Source organism: Callorhinus ursinus, unplaced genomic scaffold, assembly GCF_003265705.2.
Source record: "Callorhinus ursinus isolate GAN/ISIS: 27379988/994484 unplaced genomic scaffold, GSC_fseal_2.0 scaffold6, whole genome shotgun sequence".
NCBI lineage: Eukaryota > Metazoa > Chordata > Mammalia > Carnivora > Otariidae > Callorhinus > Callorhinus ursinus.
In genome coordinates, this window is record NW_027397068.1 from 30,485,156 (window position 1) to 30,505,385 (window position 20,230).

Consider the following 20,230-nt stretch of genomic DNA (forward strand, 5'->3'; position numbering starts at 1 on the left):
TTGGAGATATTGTAGCTGTCTAGGATGATCTTTGTTACTCAGTTCTGTGAGGTCTAATATTCCTTTTTACCCTTTAAAACAACACATGTTGCTTAATATTATTAAATATTGAATAGCAAGATAAAGCTTTATAATTTCAAATTCTCTCAGTTCTCACAAGGGAGTTTTTTGAAATAATTGTCTTCCTCTTACTTCCTCTACTTAATGCTGGCCTGATATTTACCTTCCTTTGCAGAACTGACATTGCCAGGCAAAGTGACCTATTCATAGTCAGGACTGTTCTCTGGCAATGACTTTAACCCTCCATTTCCCCTTCACATTGCAGATATTCTTGTTGTTAAAGGAAGGATAGTCGTCTTTATGTTTTCCAGGGTTAGATGTTCTGGCAAGTTAGTAACTGAAGTCAGTTTTTAGCTCAGATAAAACCAGTTCCAAGCATAAGACATGAGCAGGGGAGGAGAGGGAGGGGCAGAGGGAGAAGCAGGCTCCCCTCTGAGCAGGGAGCCGATGCAGATGTGGGCTGGACACGGGGATCATGACCTGAGACAAAGGCAGACGCTTAACTGACTGAGCCACCCAGGTGCCCCCCTAGCATAAGACTGTTTCTTGTTACCCCTTCAACCCCCCATCAGGACAAGCTGTGTTTTGACTGAGCTTTAGGGAATCTACCGTTTCTTTGATATCCGACCCACAGATTTCATCTCTTCCTAGGAATGTGGATCAGAGTTGTCAAATCTTGAGCCAGGCTGTATCACCACTCTGACCCTCCTATTCCCAGTGGTGTCTTCTCGGCTTAGGCTATCTGCTGGGTAGTTTTATTATTTCATCATAATGGGGTCATATGATTTTTAAAAGCAGACTAGACCTATACCCTGATTAATTCTAACAAACTTTGGTATCAGTTTTCTAAAATTAATTATGATTATCTGTTATATGTGTATATAGTGTAAAAGACTTCTGTAAGTCCTAATCAAAAGTAGCATTGCGCATGGGGCGCCTGGGTGGCTCATTCGTTAAGCGTCTGCCTTCGGCTCAGGTCATGATCCCAGGGTCCTGGGATTGAGCCCCGCATTGGGCTCCCTGCTCCTCGGGAAGCCTGCTTCTCCCTCTCCTGCTCCCCCTGCTTGTGTTCCCTCTCTGGCTGTCTGTCTGTCAAAAAAAAAAAAAAAGCATTGCCCTACCCCACTCCCCCTCACCCTGGTTACTCTGTTCCAAAGGCACTGCTTTCAACTTGTTTAACGGTTTCTTATGGTTATCTTTGTATTTCTAAAAAAAATTTCTATAGAATATGGCTATATTTTGAATTTTCAAACTTATCTGCAGACTTTCTTCTACGGAGGGAAGATATGACTCTTTCATACTACCCTTTCTCTCATCCTCTTAATATTACAATTTTGGTTAGTTCATTTTAAAGTCAGTATAGCCTAGTGGCTAAGAGTGAGGACTTTCGGCTCAAATTCCAGCTTTACCTCCCACTAGATTTGTGTGGTTTTTAGCAGGTTTTAAAATCTCCGTGTCTCAGTGTTCTCAAGAGTAACCTACCTCATGGAATTGCTGTGGATATTAAATGACTGAATATATGTGAAGCATGTAGAGTGTCCGGCACATGGTGAGTTTTAAGTCACCATTTTTTTTTCCCCCAAAGATTTTGCTTATTTATTTGACAGAGAGAGACACAGCAAGAGAGGGAACACAAGCAGGGGGAGTGGGAGAGGGAGAAGCAGGCTTCCCGCCAAGCAGGGAGCCTGATGCGGGGCTCGATCCCAGGATCCTGAGATCATGACCCCTGCCGAAGGCAGACGCTTAACGACTGAGCCACCCAGGCGCCCCTTTAAGTCACCATTTAAACTCACATGGTGAGTTTTAAGTCAGCTGTCATCATCATCAATATCATTATGATCTATGGCCACTTGATATCTCCTTCTGTATTTAAAGGACAGGGCTGGTGTGGCAGTTCCAGGTCAGCTGTAAATCTCTCCTGTAAGCTTTGCCTTGTAAGCTTATATGATGGATGATCAGAGAATTTGGACCTCTTGAGGACAGGCCACTACTAAGCATTGTGGCTCAGAAGGTGCTGACTGAGCATATTCAGTTCTTCCCACCAAAGGCACCAAGCAGGTAGTCATCTTCCCCAGGAGTATTTGCTGAGGGGGTGGAGATAGGCCTCTCTTTCCTGGGAAGTCCCTGAATGGAAACAAGAGGTTAGGGAACCAGGAAGGTTCCTTGTGGCAAGTCTCAACTGGTGCATTATTAGGACAGATGTTTTGTCATGTGGGTGCATATTTGTGATCTCCACAACATAAGTGCTTACTCACTGTGTTGCTTTTTGAAATTTATAGCATCCAAACATGCAAGTGTGAAGTATGCTCCCAGGGAAATATATAAACGTGTTAAACTTTTTTGTTCCCTTTTACCAATCCCGTCCATCAGGTGATCTCTAGTACTATCCAAAACCAACAACAGTAGGTAGTGGTTGAGGTAGTTTGAGGCTTATTTGTAACGTCTCTAACAATAATTTGTTCAAAATATAGAGATTGAGAAAGTGCCCCATGTATGGAAACTTTTTTTTTTAAATGTTTTATTTATTTATTCATGAGAGTCAGAGAGAGAGAGAGAGAGAGAGAGAGAGAGAGAGAGGCAGAGGCAGAGGGAGAAGCAGGCTCCCACCTAGCAGGGAGCCTGATGCGGGACTCGATCCTAGGACCCTGGGATCATGACCTGAGCCGAAGGCAGACGCTTAACCATCTGAGCCACCCAGGTGCCCCCATGTATGGAAACTTTTGAAAGAGAATTTAGTATAAAGCAACTATTTCAATTATTCCTGAGGAACCGTTTTGGAAGAAGAAACTTGCCTTACATCCAGGCATATTGAGTAGTCGCTGGCATTTTCAAATAAACTCATCTTTCCCTTTCCCTACTTCCCAAACACATTTATTTTCCATATTCTTAGACTCTGCCTCTGCATCCCCTTCACTTTGTCACCTAGCCAGATCACTTAAGAGTCAGCCTATTGCTACTCCCTTTATTTATTTATAACTAATCAGTCTAAGTTCCATTGATTCTACCACCCACATCTCCAATCTGTCCCTTTGGATGCCCTGCTACTTCTGAGGGTTTGGACCATCGTCATTGGCCACTTGTAGCAGCCTGCAGCTGCCTCCCTCCCAGTCTCCCCCGTGAATAGTCTGCTGTCTAAACTGTTCGCAGAATGGAGTTTCTAGAATACCATCTGCTCGTGTAATTCCCAGGTTAAAACTTAACGATGACTCCAAACATCTAACATGACCTCTTTCTTTTCTTTTCTTTTCTTTTCTTTTCTTTTCTTTTCTTTTCTTTTCTTTTCTTTTCTTTTTCTTTCTTTCTTTCTTTCTTTCTTTCTTTCTTTCTTTCTTTCTTTCTTTCTTTCTTTCTTTCTTTCTTTCTTTCTCTTTCTTTCTTTCTTTCTTTCTTTCTTTCTTTCAGATTATTTATTTATTTATATATTTATTTATTTGACAGAGACACAGCAAGAGAGGGAACACAAGCAGGGGGAGTGGGAGAGGGAGAAGCAGGCTTCCCGCAGAGCTGGGAGCCCGATGTGGGGCTTGATCCCAGGACCCTGGGATCATGACCTGAGCCGAAGGCAGATGCTTAATGACTGAGCCACCCAGGCGCCCCTGAACTCTGTTTCTTAGAACAACAGACACACCTGTACTGTGATTCTGGCTGTACCTTTTGACAACCACAATATTATATCTATTAATATAGATATTAATTTTGTACATGCTGTTCCCTCTATGTGGAATGTTCCTGCCTCTTTTCTCCAGTCCTTGCCTGATTAAGGCCTGTTCATCCTTCAAGATGGTTTGGTTATTACCCTGAGGAAAGAGTGTCTGACAGCACCTCCCCTCCCGGAGTGGGTACCCCTTCTAATGGTGCCAATATATGTTTCATACCTTGGTCAGTTATCACACTGTATACTGATCTGTCCTTGTCTGTCTGTCTCTTCTGATTATGAGCTTCTTGAGATTAGGGACTTTAGATCCCCAGTGCCCAACAGAGTCTGTGACTTAATATGTATTTATTGCATGAATAAAGCTGTATAACCCCTTCTCATTCATATTTATCCATTTAATTTCCTGGACTCTACATGTAAAATACTATATATATTTTTCTCCATTAAATTTGCTTTTGTTGCTTTCGGTTGTCTCTTGATACTGATTTCAAGTCTTGATTTTTGCCAGCCAGTGTTATCAACCATTCTCCTTAGCTTTTTATCCCCCAGTGGAAGGGCAGCTCCATGAGGGCAGGGATTTGTTCATTTCTCTGCCTCCTCAGCATCTAAAACAGCAACAGTACATGTGTTACAGGCCTTTGATAAATATTGAATGAATGAATGTGTCACATACAAATCTGATTGATGGAACTTATGTTTCCTTTCATGTCTTGGCTCTTATCTTAACTATGCTCTTGTCAACATTTTATTAGAGATAACTTAAAAAATCCTTCAGTGTTACATAGGACTTAGTTCTGTGAATCTTACAGCAGGACAGGTTGTACTGAGAAATTCAAGAAAAGTCTTAGTGAATCAGGACTATTTCATTGTGGGAGAAGTAAAGTAATATAGAAATTGTTTATGCTATGCTGTAAGTAGTTTTAGTTGTACATGAAAGAACTTTCTTCTGGCTTCTCAGAGGTCGTGCTGCTGCAGTAAGGGAGGTACATCTTACTGTGGATGAAGGAGATAGATGCGGCCTTCTTTGAGAAAGGTAGAGCGATCTAAACTTATATATCCAGCAGTAACTTCCCTCTTAAGGATTGAATGCTCCCATTCATTCATTTGATACTTTTCTGATTACCTTCTATAATATGGAGAATGGAAGGGGGAAAGCATATGTAACGTATGGTGGTGCCATTTAAGAAATTGAGACTTGGAGAGACAAGATTGTGTGTGCGTGTGTGTGTGTGTGTGTGTGTGTGTGTGTGTGTGTGTGTGTAAAGGCAATGCACAGGGTAAAGAACCTTGGGTCGGTGACAGTGAATGGTACCAACTGTAAGTGCTGCAGAAGCAGAAGAGGGAGAGAACACTGAAGGCCAGTTGGATAAGCTTGGCTCTAACCTATTCTTCCACAGAAGCATTTTTATGGATCCTTATCATCCTGTTGAAGGGTTACTATCTTGTTCTCCTAGCTTTAAAATGTTCCCTAGCTTAGGTGCACTGATGAGAGCTTATAAAAGCAGTGTGGTTGTTTACAAGGGGTGAAGGAATGGACAGAGCAGAGCTTTAGACCAGACAGTATGGGGGTATGAATCTAGAGGCTTCCACTTAAATAGCTGAGTACCCTTAGGCAAATCACTTAATCCCTGAGCTTTGGCTATTTCAGACACTGTAATACAGGGATATTGTCTATATTCTGGGGTTGCTTCAAAGATTGAATCAAGTGGTATATATAAAGTGCCCCACATATTGTCTGCCACAGAGTAGGTACTCACTAAATGTTAGTTTTCCTTTCTCCTTACAAAGACAAGATGCTTGTCCTGAGTGTATTTTTAGTGTACCTACTGACACTTATTAGGTATGATTTTAATTCTTGGTATAGCCACTACCTGTATAGTTCTTGCGGTTAAGAAAGGAGATAAAAGTTCACCATGGTGGAGAAGAGCTACACAGAAATGCGTATAGAGAAAATGGATGTTTGACGGGGATCTAATTAGAAAAGTATTTTTCTTGGTGGCCTAGAATTTAAAATTATGTCATTAGTGTCTTATAAGAAAATGATGTTCTTATAGAACAGTTGTTTATTTTCTTTGTATTTTGGAGAATATTTTTCAATCTCTTCTATAAGAATGTGGTAAAAAATTTTCCTCTTAACCAAGTTGCCCACTATAGGCCATTAATCCTGTCATTACTGCCAAGTTTGAACAAGTATAGTAATAATAGGATTATATGTGTATTAACTTATGCTACCTCGTTCCACAAAGGATTTGAGGTGGTTTTCAGAAGCATGGAACACTACACAAATAAAATGGTAAGATAGGAGCAGAAAATAAGAAATCAGGAACCACTGAAAATATATGGTGGGTGGTTAAGACCAGGGAAAATATTACCTAATTAATACGTAAACCATTAAGGGCCTGTATTGTTATAATGCAATAACAAAAATGGCTCTAGGCTTCTTGGCAACCAGAATGAAAAGGAAGGTATGATGGAGGTGGTTAAAGAGGAGAGAATTTACTTATTACTCAAGCAGGTGAAGGGTTTCCTAACCCTTAGCTTCTTGTAGGAAGCACTGAGGAATGAAGGAACGAATGTTGGCGTTACCTTTATGATAGATGTAAATGTAATGGATTTCATCAGGCACTTTCTCTAAGTGTCTCTCTGACAACTGAGGCTGTGACAGCAAGAGACAAATCTGGGGGTGGCTGGGTGGCTCAGTCGTTAAGCGTCTGCCTTCAGCTCAGGTCATGATCTCAGGGTCCTGGCATCGAGCCCCACATCGGGCTCCCTGCTCAGTGGGAGGCCTGCTTCTCCCTCTCCCACTCCCCCTGCTTGTGTTCCTTTTCTCACCATTTCTCTCTCTGTCAAATAAATAAATAAAATCTTTAAAAAAAAAAATCTGAAAGCAGTGCCATCAGGGGCCTGTGTGATCTGACCGAGTTCACAGGTTCCAGGTCTGGCCTAATCTAAGGGTAACATGGAGAGTACACTGCACAGTTTCCCCATCTTTAAATGTCATTGCTTTCAACAGGGCTTTTGATAAGAGCTGCCCAGGAGTTTAGTACTTGTACTGTGGGTATTTTATTTTGAGTTACACTGGATTCATCTCCTTTAGAGATCAAACTAGCAGCCCGTCAGGTTGGCATCCTCTCGTGGAGATTGAGAAACCTAAGCAGACTCAGTTAGCTGTATGACTGGCACACTGCATTATGGCTGTGGGCTGCAGGGTTTTATCGTCTACTTAGAACTATGGTAGGGTTAGAAAATGTTCATTACTTTTTTCTTTTTAAAGATTTTACTTATTAGAGAGAGAGAGAGCACAAGTGGGGAGGAGAGGGAGAAGCAGACTCCCCACTGAGCAGGGAGCCTGACACAGGGTTCCATCCCAGGACCTTGGGATCATGACCTGAGTCAAGGCAGATGCTTAACCGACTGACCCACCCAGGCACACCAAATGTTCGTTACTTTTTTTTTTTTTTTTAATATTCTGTCAGAGCAAGAACACTTTGTTTTGAATTTCTCCCCTCCCCTCCCACCCCCCACCTCTGGAATATTCCATCTGCTCAAGTACCCAAGATAAGAGTTACACAGATCAGGGCAGAGAACTGGGAAGGATGAAGGAAGATAAAAGGGAAGGAAGTCACCACGAAAGGAAAAAAAAAAAAAATTTAAAAAGGTGCAAAATTGATTACCTCAGTCCTCCTTTGTCTACCCCTGGGCTCCTGGGTTAAAGACATATGTGCAGCCAAAATATAGTGTAAGGAAGAAAAACCCAACACGTCCCCTTCTTGTCACAAAACCCAAATGTGAGCCTCAGATGGTTCTGTCTGTCCAGAGGGTGCTCCCTCCAGGGAAGGGGGCAGAGCAGGTTAAGAGCACAGTTTCCAGGGCAGCAGAGGTGTGTGGTGGCTGATGATGAGGGGGCTGGTTTCCCGCCCACCCGAGGGCTGCTTTTCCGCTGGTTGGTGGTGCTTGCCATCCCCTCCCCTCCCCGGAGGCAGACATTATAGCTGGAAGCCCTCCATGGGGGCCTCAGGCTGCTGGAAGATGAACTGCTGTTGTGTCTCATCCACTTGGGGAGCCAGGCTGCTATCATCATCTTCTACACCAAAGTAGTGCTCAATAAGGTCGAAGGCCTTCTGGTAGATTTCCTGGTTCTCATGGCTCTGGAGAAACTCAATTTTATCCAAGCCATAGGCTTCCTCAATGAGGCCACAGTACGGGTTGACCCCTGAGCCACTGCGCTTGCCCTCTTGCTCTCCAAGCCGAAGGATGTTCTCTAACCCATTGAGGGCCACCTGCACAATCTTCGAATCCATCACAGTCAGCAAGTTGCACAAGGGTTTGATGCAGCCCAGTGAGACCAGGTACCTGATCTGCTCAGGTGTTCCTCCTGATGTAGCATTGGTGATGGCCCAGGCTGCCTCTTTCCTTGTACGGAACTCTGCTTTTTGAAGGATTTCGATCAATATAGGGAAGATATTTGCATCTATGACAGCCTGTATTTGAGCCCTGTTGCCAGCAGTGATATTTGAAATGGTCCAGCAAGCTTCCTTCCGGATTGACTCCTTGGGGCTGCTCAGCAAGTGGAGCAGGCAAGGGAGGGCTGAACAGTTAAGAATGACCTGGGTTTGGATGTCATCCCCGGTGACAATGTTACCACTGCTCTCAGGGCAGGAGAGGCCACATTGTAGTCATTGTGCATTAAAAGCTCTACCAGTCTTCGGCAGACTCCAGAATCTATGACTGCCTGGATCTTTTCGTTGGGGCCATCGGACAGATAAGAAAGGGCCCAGCAAGCATCTGCCAGCAAGTCTGAGTCACTGCCGAAGAGTAGGCGAGACAGCACAGGTAAACAAGGGGAGACCTTTGCAAACTCTGGGGGTGGGTTCTTTCCTCGGCAGAGGTTTGACAGGGCCCAGACTGCATTCCGTGTCATCGTCAGTCGTGTGGACTTGGTAAGGAGTGTTAACAAAGGATTAAGGGTGGAACAGTTCAAGACGTAATCTCGGCAGACGGAGCTGTCTCCAGCTATGTTTCCAAGTGCCCAGACTGCCTGTTCCTGTACATCCTCAAAGTCCGAGTTAAGCAGCTCTATAAAAATGGGGACTGCCCCTGCTTCAATGACAATCTTGGTCTGCTGAGAGGTTCCAGAGGCAATGTTCGTTAGAGCCCAGGCAGCTTCAAACTCTAATGTACAATTCTCATTCCTCTTCAGAAACTCCACAAACCGATCCACCACTCCTGGAGTGTTGATAACTTCATCTATTGGAGCACTAGGCTCTTTGGAGAGCAGTTTCCGGAATTTCTGTGTGGTTGCTAATTGCAGGTCAGAATCATCAGAAAAGAGCATCTCCACCATCTCTCGTGTGATCACACTCTCCCCAGTGGTAGAGCTCACATAGGAGTCCGTGAGGAGACTGTCGAACATGGCAGCTGCTTCATTAATCAGCTCCACATTTCTCCGTTTAAAAAGTTGTTGCTCCCGTTTCTGCTTCCAGAGCTGAATGCCCTCCTCCTCTCTTCTTCGTCTCATTTCCTCAGGGTTTAGGGCATTGTTCTTATAGCTCTTCATTCGATAATTGTCTTTCCCGGGGCTCACCTTGGTCTCCATCGCGGCTCCGCTCGCTCCTACTTGGCGGCGGCAGTGGCAGCGGCGGCAGCCTGTTCGTTACTCTTAGTGTGAGTTTCAATAAATCGGAGTGAGAATTTTGCATTAGAGGCTGCAATTGTCAACCTAAGTTAAGAGTGGATAAAAACCCCCCACAAACTCAACTATCTGTATACTAGACTTTGAATTTCTGAGAGCTGTAAATTAAAGATGAACCTGTCTGCAGCCATGAACAACTTTGTCCATTTTACCTCAGTGGTCTTACAAGTGTTACTATTTTCTATGTATGCCATGACCTGGAAATATTGGGAAGTGAACATTTGGATGTTCATCCAAAGCAAAGTGTTGCTTTAAAGTTCTTTATTGACAGAATCTTGATATTATCAGCAGAAAAATACTGTTATTTGGAGAAGTGATTTCCTCTTAAAGCATAAGTTCATTTCTCCTTTTACTTGTGTAACTTTCTGAGGTGAAAAATAGATTCTGAGATTTTTCACTGTGGGAATGGAAGGTTACAGACAAGCAATGGAGAAGGCTAGGATGATTCATGTGATAATAGATTAGGGTTGTAGGAATCGATATGAATTTGTTTAATGTAGATCTGGATGGTTACATATAGGAAGTATTTATAGAAACAGGTATATATATGGGTTGATGTACATACATAGGAACAAGCACACTAAGCACCCAGGTCTTGATTTCTAATACCATTCTCTAAAAGGAACCAGGGCTCTTTATAGAAGTGGCTGATTCTAGGACTGGGGCAGAAAATATATAAAATGAGCCTGGAGTATCTCATAGTACCCGAAAGCCAGGAAGTGCTCAAAAAACAAAGCAAAATCCACAAAAAACCCTCCTCCACAATATTTGGGGTACATCAAAGGGTCACAGGAGCCAACTGAAAGAGTTTCCAATGACCAACAAAATAAATAGGTAGTATTGGATGGTAAGTCAAAGTATAAAATAAATACCCATTAGTCCATACGGATATAAATAAATGAGCAAATAAGTAAATGTGGGAGAATAGACAAATCTGTGCAGAAGAATTCCAAATAATTTATGTAGATAGATACTTTGTCCTCAAGGAAGTACAGCATAATTCCCTACCCCTTAAGTATGGGTTGTGCTTGGTGACTTCCAAGAATGCAGTATGAAAAAGGGGGAAACAGGTACACTTTACAGTGGAGAAACCTGACAAATACTACCTCATCCAGGTGATCAAGGTTAATATCAAAAGTGATAAGTCATATTGTGATACTATGTATTCTTGATATGATGTGATTAAATGGCACTTTACTTCTGTGGTCTTCCTTCCCAAAACTCATAACTGTAGTCTAAGCATGAGAAAAATATCAGACAAATCCCAATTGAGGGACAGTCTACAAAATACCTGATCAGTACTCCCCAATACTGTCAAGGTCTTCAAAAACAAAAGTCAGACAAACTGTCAGTCAGGAGGAGCCTAAGGAGACATGATGCCTAAATATAATGTGGCATCCTAGAACAGAAAACGGGCATTAGGTAAAAACTAATGAAATATGAATAAAGTATGGACTTTGTATAGACTGAATAATGTATCATTGTTCATTAATTGTGACAAATCTACCATACTAATGTAAGATGTTAGTAATAGGTGAAACTGGATGTGGAGTATATGGGCACTCTCTGTACTGTGTTCACAATTTTTCTATAAATCTAACATTCTAAAAAGTTTACTTTTAAAAAAGTAGAGAAAACAAGGGTGCCTGGGTGGCTCAGTTGATTGAGCATCTGACTCTTGGTTTTGGCCCAGGTCATGATCTCAAGTTTGTGGGATTGAGCCCTGTGTGGGGCTCCCTGCTGAATGTGGAGTCTGCTTCTCTCCTTCTTCCTCTCCCTCTGCCCCTCCCTCCACTCATGCTCCCTCTCTCTATAAAATAAATAAATCTTTAAAAAATAAAAAAGAGAGTCTCAAGTTTTTATCTTACTGTTAAGACTTGGGTATTTTTATTTGAGAATGGGGTTTCCAAGAGTTGTAGATACGAGTTAGCCACACAGAATCAGTGAAACCATAAAATATAACTTCAAACTACCTGTAGTTTTAAGGCAGATATATGCCACAGCAAGTGTTAGAACTATGCTCCTAACTGCCAGCACCCATGAACTTAAAGGTTCCCCCCACAAAAAAAGTCTTTCTCATCTGTAAGCACCATGAAATGGCTATACAGAAGTGATGCCTCCATCACTTCCAGTTAATAGCTCTTCTACTGTTACTTGATATATTTTTAATTCAATGTTTTGAATATTTAAATATATATTTGATGTTTTAACAGAACTATTAATGATTTAATGTGAAGAGAAGCTTTAATTCCAGAGCAGTGGAATATATGGGATTTGAAGATTTCAATTTTGCCAGAATAGTCTGTCATTTTTATAGTGAGCTTTATAAATGGAAGGAGTTTGAAATTGTTTTCCCTATGTTAGCCCTTTAAAAAAAAAAAAAACATTTGAGTGAGAGAGCACAAGTGGGAGGGACAGACAGAGAGGGAGAGGGAATCTCAAGCAGACTCTACACTGAGCTTGGAGAACTACACGGGCTCGATCTCACGATCAAGAGATCATGACCTGAGCTGAAACAAGAGTTGACTGCTCAACCCACTGTGCCAACCAGGCATCCCATATGTTAGCCCTTTTTAATAAAGTTATTCTACAGGGCGCCTGGGTGGCTCAGTGGTTAAGCGGCTGCCTTTGGCTCGGGTCATGATCCCGGGGTCCTGGGATGGAGCCCCACGTCTGGCTCCCTGCTCAGCAGAGGGCCTGCTTCTCCCTCTCCCTCTGCCTGCCACTCTGCCTACTTGTGCTCTCTCTCTGTCAAGTAAATAAATAAAATCTTTAAAAAAAAAATAAAGTTATTCTACCTCCTCTAGTATTCTAGAGGAACACTTGTGAGGAACCTTTTGAGGATCTGAAAACTAACTTTATATATCTTTTTTTATTCAATATTTCAAACAAACAGAAAAATGTAGAGAATAATACAACAAATGTATGTTCTATATAACTACTACTCAGTACTCAGATTCTAATATTTTTTCCTTTTTAAAATGTAAAATTAGACTCAGTTGTAGTTACCTGTGTACCCCTGCTTTATTTCTAATCTTCCCCTGTGCCTTCCCAGAAGGTAATCACTGTGCTGAATTTGCTTTTATTATTCCTATCATGTTTTATACCACATGTGTGAGTCTGTATTCCATTAGATATTAACACCAACATTTCTTCATTCTAATGCTGATGGGCATTTAGGTTGTTGCCATTTTTTTACTATTACAAACAACGTTTCAGTGAACGTTCTTATTCATGTCTTTTTGTGCATATGTATAAAATTTCTCTGAAGTACGTAACTGGGAGTGGAATTGTTAGAATGTGGAGTATGCATGACCTTGGCTTTCCTTAGATGTTGCCAAATTGCTATTCACAGTGGTTATTTCAATTGATGTTGGTATGCACAGGAGGTCCCATTTTCCCACAGCCTCACTGAAACTTGGTATGGTCAGACTTCTTATTTGCCAAATTATGGTCTGTTATTATTCTTTTAATTTGCATTTTTCTGATTACTAATGAGCATCTTTGTAAATGTGAATTGGCTATTGGGTTTTCTCTTCTGTGTATTTCCTCTGAGCTCTTTTGCCCATTTTTCTATTGGGTTGTCTTTTTTCCTATTGATTTATAACCTATCTTTATAAATGCAAATGATAATAATTTACTATTTATATGCCCTGCCATGATCTCCCATCCTGTGGCTCATTTCTTTTTGCTTTGGTTCTAGTGTCCTTTTTTGCATAGGAATTGTAAATTTTATCCATGTTTTTCTTCATGGTTTGTGCCTATGACTGGAAATATTTTTCTGTCATGAGTTCAAGATATTTTGGTGTGGGGCACCTAGGGTAGCTCAGTTGGTTAAGCGTCTGCCTTCAGCTCAGGTCATGATCCCGGAGTCCCAGGATCGAGCCCCACGTCGGGCTCCCTACTCTGTGGGGAATCTGTTTCTCTCTCTTCCTCTGCCACTCCCCTTGCTCCTTCTCTTTCACTCACCTTCTCTCTCTCTCAAATAAAGAAATAAAATCTTTTATTTTTTATTTTTTTTAAAGATTTTATTTATGTATTTGACAAGAGAGAGAGAGAGACAGTGAGAGAGGGAACACAAGCAGGGGGAGTGGGAGAGGGAGAAGCAGGCTTCCTGTGGAGCAGGGAGCCCCATGTGGGGCTTGATCCCAGGACCCTGGGATCATGACCTGAGCTGAAGGCAGATGCTTAACCGGCTGAGCCACCCAGGCACCCTATAAATGAATAAAATCTTAAAAGTAATTTTCATATTTAGGTTGCAATCTGGAATAAAGTTTTCTCCATGTATTGAATTTTTGTATTTCAGTGGCTATTTTTTCATATCCAGGATTTCTAATTAATACTTTTTTAAATGCACTTTCCTGTATTTTATTTTTGCTTGTTTCATAGTTTTTTTTTTTTTTTTAAGATTTTATTTATCTTGACAGAGAGAGACACAGCGAGAGAGGGAACACAAACAGGGGGAGTGGGAGAGGGAGAAGCAGGCTTCCTGCTGAGCAGGGAGCCTGATGCAGGGCTCGATCCCAGGACCCTGGGATCATGACCTGAGCCAAAGGTAGACGCTTAACGACTGAGCCACCCAGGCGCCCCTTTCCTGCATCTTTAAAATGAAGATAATACCTCACAGGATTGACCGAGGAGCTAATGACAATTCTGTGCAGGTGCTTTCCATGGATTAGGAGATATTCCAGAAATGTTCTTTTTTCCATCTGTCTCAACTCCACCCTCATTGGTGATTAACACTTTTCCTGGCATTTGTTGTTGGATATAGTGTTCTATAAATGTCAAGTTAAAATGGTTTATAGTGTCCTCAGACTTTTATATTTTAATGATTTTTTTGGTCTTATTTCTACTACTGAGACAGATGTGCTAAATATACAGCTGTGATTGTGGATTTGTCTAGTTCTATTAGTTTTGTTTTATGTGTTTGTCTTTTATGACATCTATTCTTTGTTGTTGAAATCTTCCATATAGGTTCATTTCTTAATCAGCATTATGGAGGTATAATTGATATGTAATAAACTGCACGTTTAAAGTATGTAATTAGATGAGTTTTGTCATATGTATATACCAGTGAAACCACTACTACAGTCAAGCTAATGAACATAACCATCACCCTCAAAGGTTTTTTTGTGCCCCTTGGTAATCCCTCTTCTAGCTCCTTCCCTCCAAGTAAACACTGATGTGCTTCCTGTCACAATAGATTAATTCGTATCTATTAGAATTTTATATAAATGGAATCATACTTTATGTACCCTTGATCTTCTTTCACTGAGTGTAATTATTTTGGTATTCATCCGTGTTGTTATTTATCAGGAGTTCACTCCTGTTTATGTTGCTGGGTTGTATTCCATTATATGAATATACCTTAATTTGTTTATATAGTCACTTATTTCTGAACACTTGGATTCTTTCTAGTTTTTGACTGTTATAAATAAAGCAGCTATAAATGTCTGTATGCAAGTTTTTGTATACTTGTTTTTCTTAGGTAAATACCTAGGAGTGGAATGGCTGGGTCATATGGTAGGGGTAGTTTAACTTAAAAAAAATTCCTAAACTGATTTCCGAAGTGATTGAACAATTTTATATTCCTAGTAGCAGTGTGTGACGGTTCCAGTTGCAGGTCCCAGCACTTGTATGATTAGTCCTTTTCATTTTAGCCATTCTAGGAGGTGTGTGTGGTTTTTCATAATTTTTTAAAATAAATTTATTTATTTGGATGTAGTGTTCCATGATTCATTGTTTGCGTATAACACCCAGTACTCCATTCAATATGTGCCCTCTTTAATACCCATCACCAGGCTTCATTATTTTTTAAATTTATATTTCCCTTATGACTAATGATGTTGAGCATCTTTTCATATGCATATTTTCCATTTATATATCTTTTTTGTCAAGTGATTTTTCATATCTTTTACCAATTTTTTCATTGGGCTGTATACTTTTTATTGAGTTTTAAGAATTCTTTATATAATCTAGATATAAGTTCTTTATTAGGTGCATAATTTGCAGATCTTTCTGCCCAGTTTGTGGCTTGTCTTCTCATCCTCTTAACAGTGTCTTTCCATATCAGATAAAGGGCTAGTATCCAAAATTTACAAAGAACTTATCAAACTCAACACCCAAAGAACAAATAGTCCAATCAAGAAATGGGCAGAAGACATGAACAGACATTTTTCCAAAGAAGACATCCAAATGGCCAACAGACACATAAAAAAATGCTCAACATCACTCAGCATCAGGGAAATACAAATCAAAACCACAATGAGATACCACCTCACACCAGTCAGAATGGCTAAAGTTGACAAGTCAGGAAACAACAGATGTAAGCATACAGAGAAAGGGGAGCCCTCTGACACTGTTGGTGGGAATGCAAGCTGGTGCAGCCACTCTGGAAAACAGGATGGAGGTTCCTCAGAAGTTTGAAAATAGAGCTACCCTATGACCCAGCAATGGCACTACGGGGTATTTACCCCAAAGATACAAATGTAGTGATCCGAAGGGGCACCTGCACCCCAGTGTTTACAGCAGCAATGTCCACAATAGCCAAACTATGGAAAGAGCCCAGAAGTCCATTGACAGATGAATGGATAAAGAAGATGTGGTGTATATGTATATATATTTATATACACACATATATGTGTATATATACACACACATATATATGTGTATATATATGCATATATACACACATGCACACGTGCACACACACACAATGGAATGCTACTCAGCCATCAAAAAAATATGAAATCTTGGCATTTACAACAACGTGGATGGAACCGGAGGGTGTTATGCTAAGTGAAATAAGTCCATTAGAAACAATTGTTAGATGATCTCACTCATATGTGGAATTTAAGAAACAAAACAGGATCATAGGGAAGAGAGGAAAAAATAAAACAAGACGAAATCAAAGAGGGAGACAAACCATAAGAGACTCTTGAGCAGAGGAAACAAACTGAGGGTTGCTGGAGGGGAGAGAGGTGGGGGGATGGGGTAACTGGGTGATGGGCATTAAGGAGGGCACGTGATGTAATGAGCACTGGGTATTATATAAGACTAATGAACCACTGACTTCTACCTCTCAAACCAATAATATATAGTAATTGAATTTGAATAAATAAATTTTTAAAAAAGTGTCTTTCAAAGAGAAGTTCTTAGTTTTAATGTTTACTTTATGGATTGTTTTTAGTATTGTATTTAAGAAATCTTTGCCGAACCCAAGGTCACAAAGATTTCCTCCAGTGTTTTCTTCTAGAAGTTTCATAGTTTTCAGCTTCGCATTTAAGTTTTATCTATTTTGAGGTAATTTTTAAATATTGTGTAAAGTAGGGATCAAATTTTATTGCTTCCTGTATTACTGAAGCTCTGTTATTGAGTGTATATAAATTTATCATTGTTATATCTTCCTGATGCATTGACACTTTTATCATTATAAAATATCCCTCTTTGTTTCTAGTAATACTTCTTTTATTAATCTGTTTTGTCTAAAATGAGTAGAGCCACTCCAGCCTTCTTAGGGTTATTTACATGGCATATTTTCCCCCATCTTTTTATTTTCAATTGATTTGTATATTTGTATTTAAAAGCATCTCTTTAAACAGGATATAATTGGTTCTTGTTTTTTTTAATCTAGTCAGATAATCTGTGCCATTTGATTAGAATCTTTTGTCTACTTTTATTTAATGTAATTACTGATATGGTCATATTTAGGTCTGACATTTTGCTCTTTGTTTTCTATTTGTTGTATCTGTTTTTTGTTCTTCTGTTCCTTCTCTTCTGCCTTAACCATTAATCAAAGAATTTTAGTAATCTATTTTAATTTCTTGGTTGACCATTTAGCTATATCTCTTTGCATTATTTTTTAATGCTTTCTCTGGGGATTATAATCTGCATCTTTAAGCTACCCAAATGCATCTCAAGTTAATACAGAATTGCTTCAGGGAAGCATTGCAGGAAACCTGCAATGGTATATAACATTTATCTTCATTTTTAGTGCTGTTGTTATCGTATACTACATCTACATACAGTGTTATAATTTGCTTTAAACAGTCATATAAGTTTTTATAAATAAATTATATGGAAAAAGCACGTGCATGTGTATTTCAGTCCTTCCTTTGCACCCAAGTTGCCAGCTGGTATCATTTCCCTTCAGCCTGAACCACTCTCTTTAGTATTTCTTGTAGGGGAAGTCTCCTAGTGACAAATTCTCTGTTTTTATTATCTAAAAATGTTCTTATTTTATTTTCATTTTTTTGAAGGATAGTTTAGCTGGATATAGAATCCATGGTTGACAGTTTTTCATCTTTCTGCACATAGAATATGAAACTTCCAATGTCTTCTGTCCTCCATTATTTCTTATGAGTTGCCAACTGATAATGGTATCATTGTTTTCCTTGGATATAATAGATCATTTTTTTCTTTTGCTGCTTTCAAAATTTTCTCTTTGTCTTTGGCATTGTGAAGTTTATGATGTGATTAGGAGTGGTTTGCTAAGAGGTTCTTTGAGCTTCTTAGATCTGTAAGTTAATGTTTTTCACAAAATTGGTGATTTTGGGGGGTCCATTTTAATTATTTCTTTGTATATGTTTTCTGCTCCTTTCTCTTTTTCCCTTCTAAGACTTCAGTTGTACATATGTTGGGCCTTTTGATTTTTGTCTCACAGATCTCTAAGACTCATTCTTATTTAGTATCTTATTTAGTATTTTTTTCCTCTCTTCTTGATATTGGCTATTTCCTGTCTTCAGATTTCCATATTCTTTTTTTTAAAAGATTTTATTTATTTATTTGTCAGAGAGAGAGAGAGAGAGCACACAGAGGGAGCAGCAGGCAGAGGGAGAAGCAGGCTCATCATTCAGCAAGGAGCCCCATGTAGGACTTGATCCCAGGACCCTGGGATCACGACCTCAGCCGGAGGCAGATGCTTGACTGACTGAGCCACCCAGGTGTCCCCAGATTTCCATATTCTTTTTTATCTTTTGTTATCAATCTGCTAGTGAACCTATGAATGCATTCTTCAGTTATTGTGCTTTTCACCCCTAGCATTTCCTTTTCTTTTGTAGTTTCCATTTCACTGTTGAGATTCCCTATCTGCACACTCACTAAGACTATACTTTATATTGAATTATTTGAAAATGTTATCCTTCTATACTTCTAACATGTTTATAATAAACATTCTGAAATCTTTGCTAAATGCAATATCTAGCCCATTCAGGGTCAATTAATATTACTTATTTCTTTGAATGTCTAATAATCTTAGGTTGAAACACATATATTGTAGGTAATATTTTGAAGTAAGGCTCTGATTCTGTTGTGTTCTTCCAAGGATTATTGAGTTTTTGTTCTTAGTAGGCAGTTAGCTTGCCTAGACTCAAACTGCAAACTGTCGCTCTGTGATGTGCAGCAGCTGATAATCTTTGTTTGGTTCTTACAGCTTCTAGCTGCTGCTTTTCTTTTTCTCTAGCTGCTACTTTTCTTTAGTCTGGCCTCTAACTAGCCTATCCAGCACCTCTATAGTTAAAATTTTTAATTTTTTAAGACTTAACATTTTTAATTCTTTCAGTTTCAGCTTTTCAAGGGTAAACTCTCCTCCACCTTCTGACTGTTTTAGACATTTTCCTGTGTTTAAATACTTTTTTTCAACACACACATTATAATTGTTCTCTGCAGGAGGGTTTGCTTGACCACTTTACTCTGATTCTATTAACAGAAGTTGATGGCAAATAATTGTTTTTAAGGATTTATTTATTTTAGAGAGTGTGCATTTGTGAGTGGGGGGAGAGGCAGAGTGAGAGAGAGTCTCGAGCACACTTCCTGCTGAGCACAGAGCACAACACAGGGCTCAGTCTCACAACCCTGAGATCATAACCTGAGCCAAAATCAAGAGTTGGACGCTCAACTGACTGAGCCACCTAAGTGCCTCAAAAGCAAATAATTTAAAAACCACTCCTTAGTTGAAATATAATTACCAAATAAAATTTAGGATGGCAGTGAAATGGTCAAGTCATGTAGTTTCCAGACAGCTCTATGCCCCAAGAGTCATTGGGACTTTGTTAAATAGTATTTTGCATTTTAATCTCAGTTTTGTATACTATTGTTGCATTTTATTTGAAGCTATTAGACCAATGTTGAAATATTACAGAGCAAAGATGTCTTGAAAGAGGCCAAGATCAAGTGGAAATGGGGGTTGGAGCTACCAAAAAAGGGCAAAAGAATATCAACCTTTAACTATAGTAGTTCTTCCCTTTGAGTATTCTCAATTGTAAACACTTTTCGCTTGCAGTCATTTACATCTGCATAATTATAACACCTTTATTTTACTTAATATGCAGGAAAATATTTTTTTATTTTTTAAAGATTTTATTTATTGAGAGCGAGAGCATGAGAGGGGGGAGGGGCAGAGGGAGAGATGAAGCAGACTCCCTGCTGAGCAGGGAGCCCTACACAGGGCTCGATCCCAGGACCCTGGGATCATGATCTGAGCTGAAGACAGAGGCTTAACCCAATGAGCCATCCAGGCACCCCTGCAGGAAAATCTTCTTATATATTAAACCTAACACTTCCTTTGACTGATGTGCATCACTTTGGCCATATACTGAGAGCTGAGGATTGATTCTTGGTATGGAGTAGGAAACAGGATCTGAATGGGAAAATTGGAAAGCTTTCTGGTGTTTTTTTTTCTCTTTAAATTTTTTATTGTTATGTTAATCACCATACATTACATCATTAATTTTTGATGTAGTGTTCCATGATTCATTGTTTGTGCATAATACCCAATGCTCCAGGCAGAACATGCCCTCTTTAATACCCATCACCATGCTAACCCA

The 20,230-nt window shown here is 39.8% G+C and overlaps 1 protein-coding gene, 1 long non-coding RNA gene and 1 pseudogene across 4 annotated transcripts in view; 1 reads left to right on the plus strand and 2 right to left on the minus strand.

Annotated features, from left to right (window-relative positions):
* Positions 1-20,230, plus strand: part of SLC16A10 (solute carrier family 16 member 10) — a 131,671-nt gene that overhangs the window by 47,558 nt on the left and 63,883 nt on the right. The window lies entirely within an intron of this gene.
* Positions 1-20,230, minus strand: part of LOC112817179 (uncharacterized) — a 120,236-nt gene that overhangs the window by 22,944 nt on the left and 77,062 nt on the right. The window lies entirely within an intron of this gene.
* LOC112817164 (importin subunit alpha-7 pseudogene) lies at positions 7,184-9,355 on the minus strand (annotated as a pseudogene).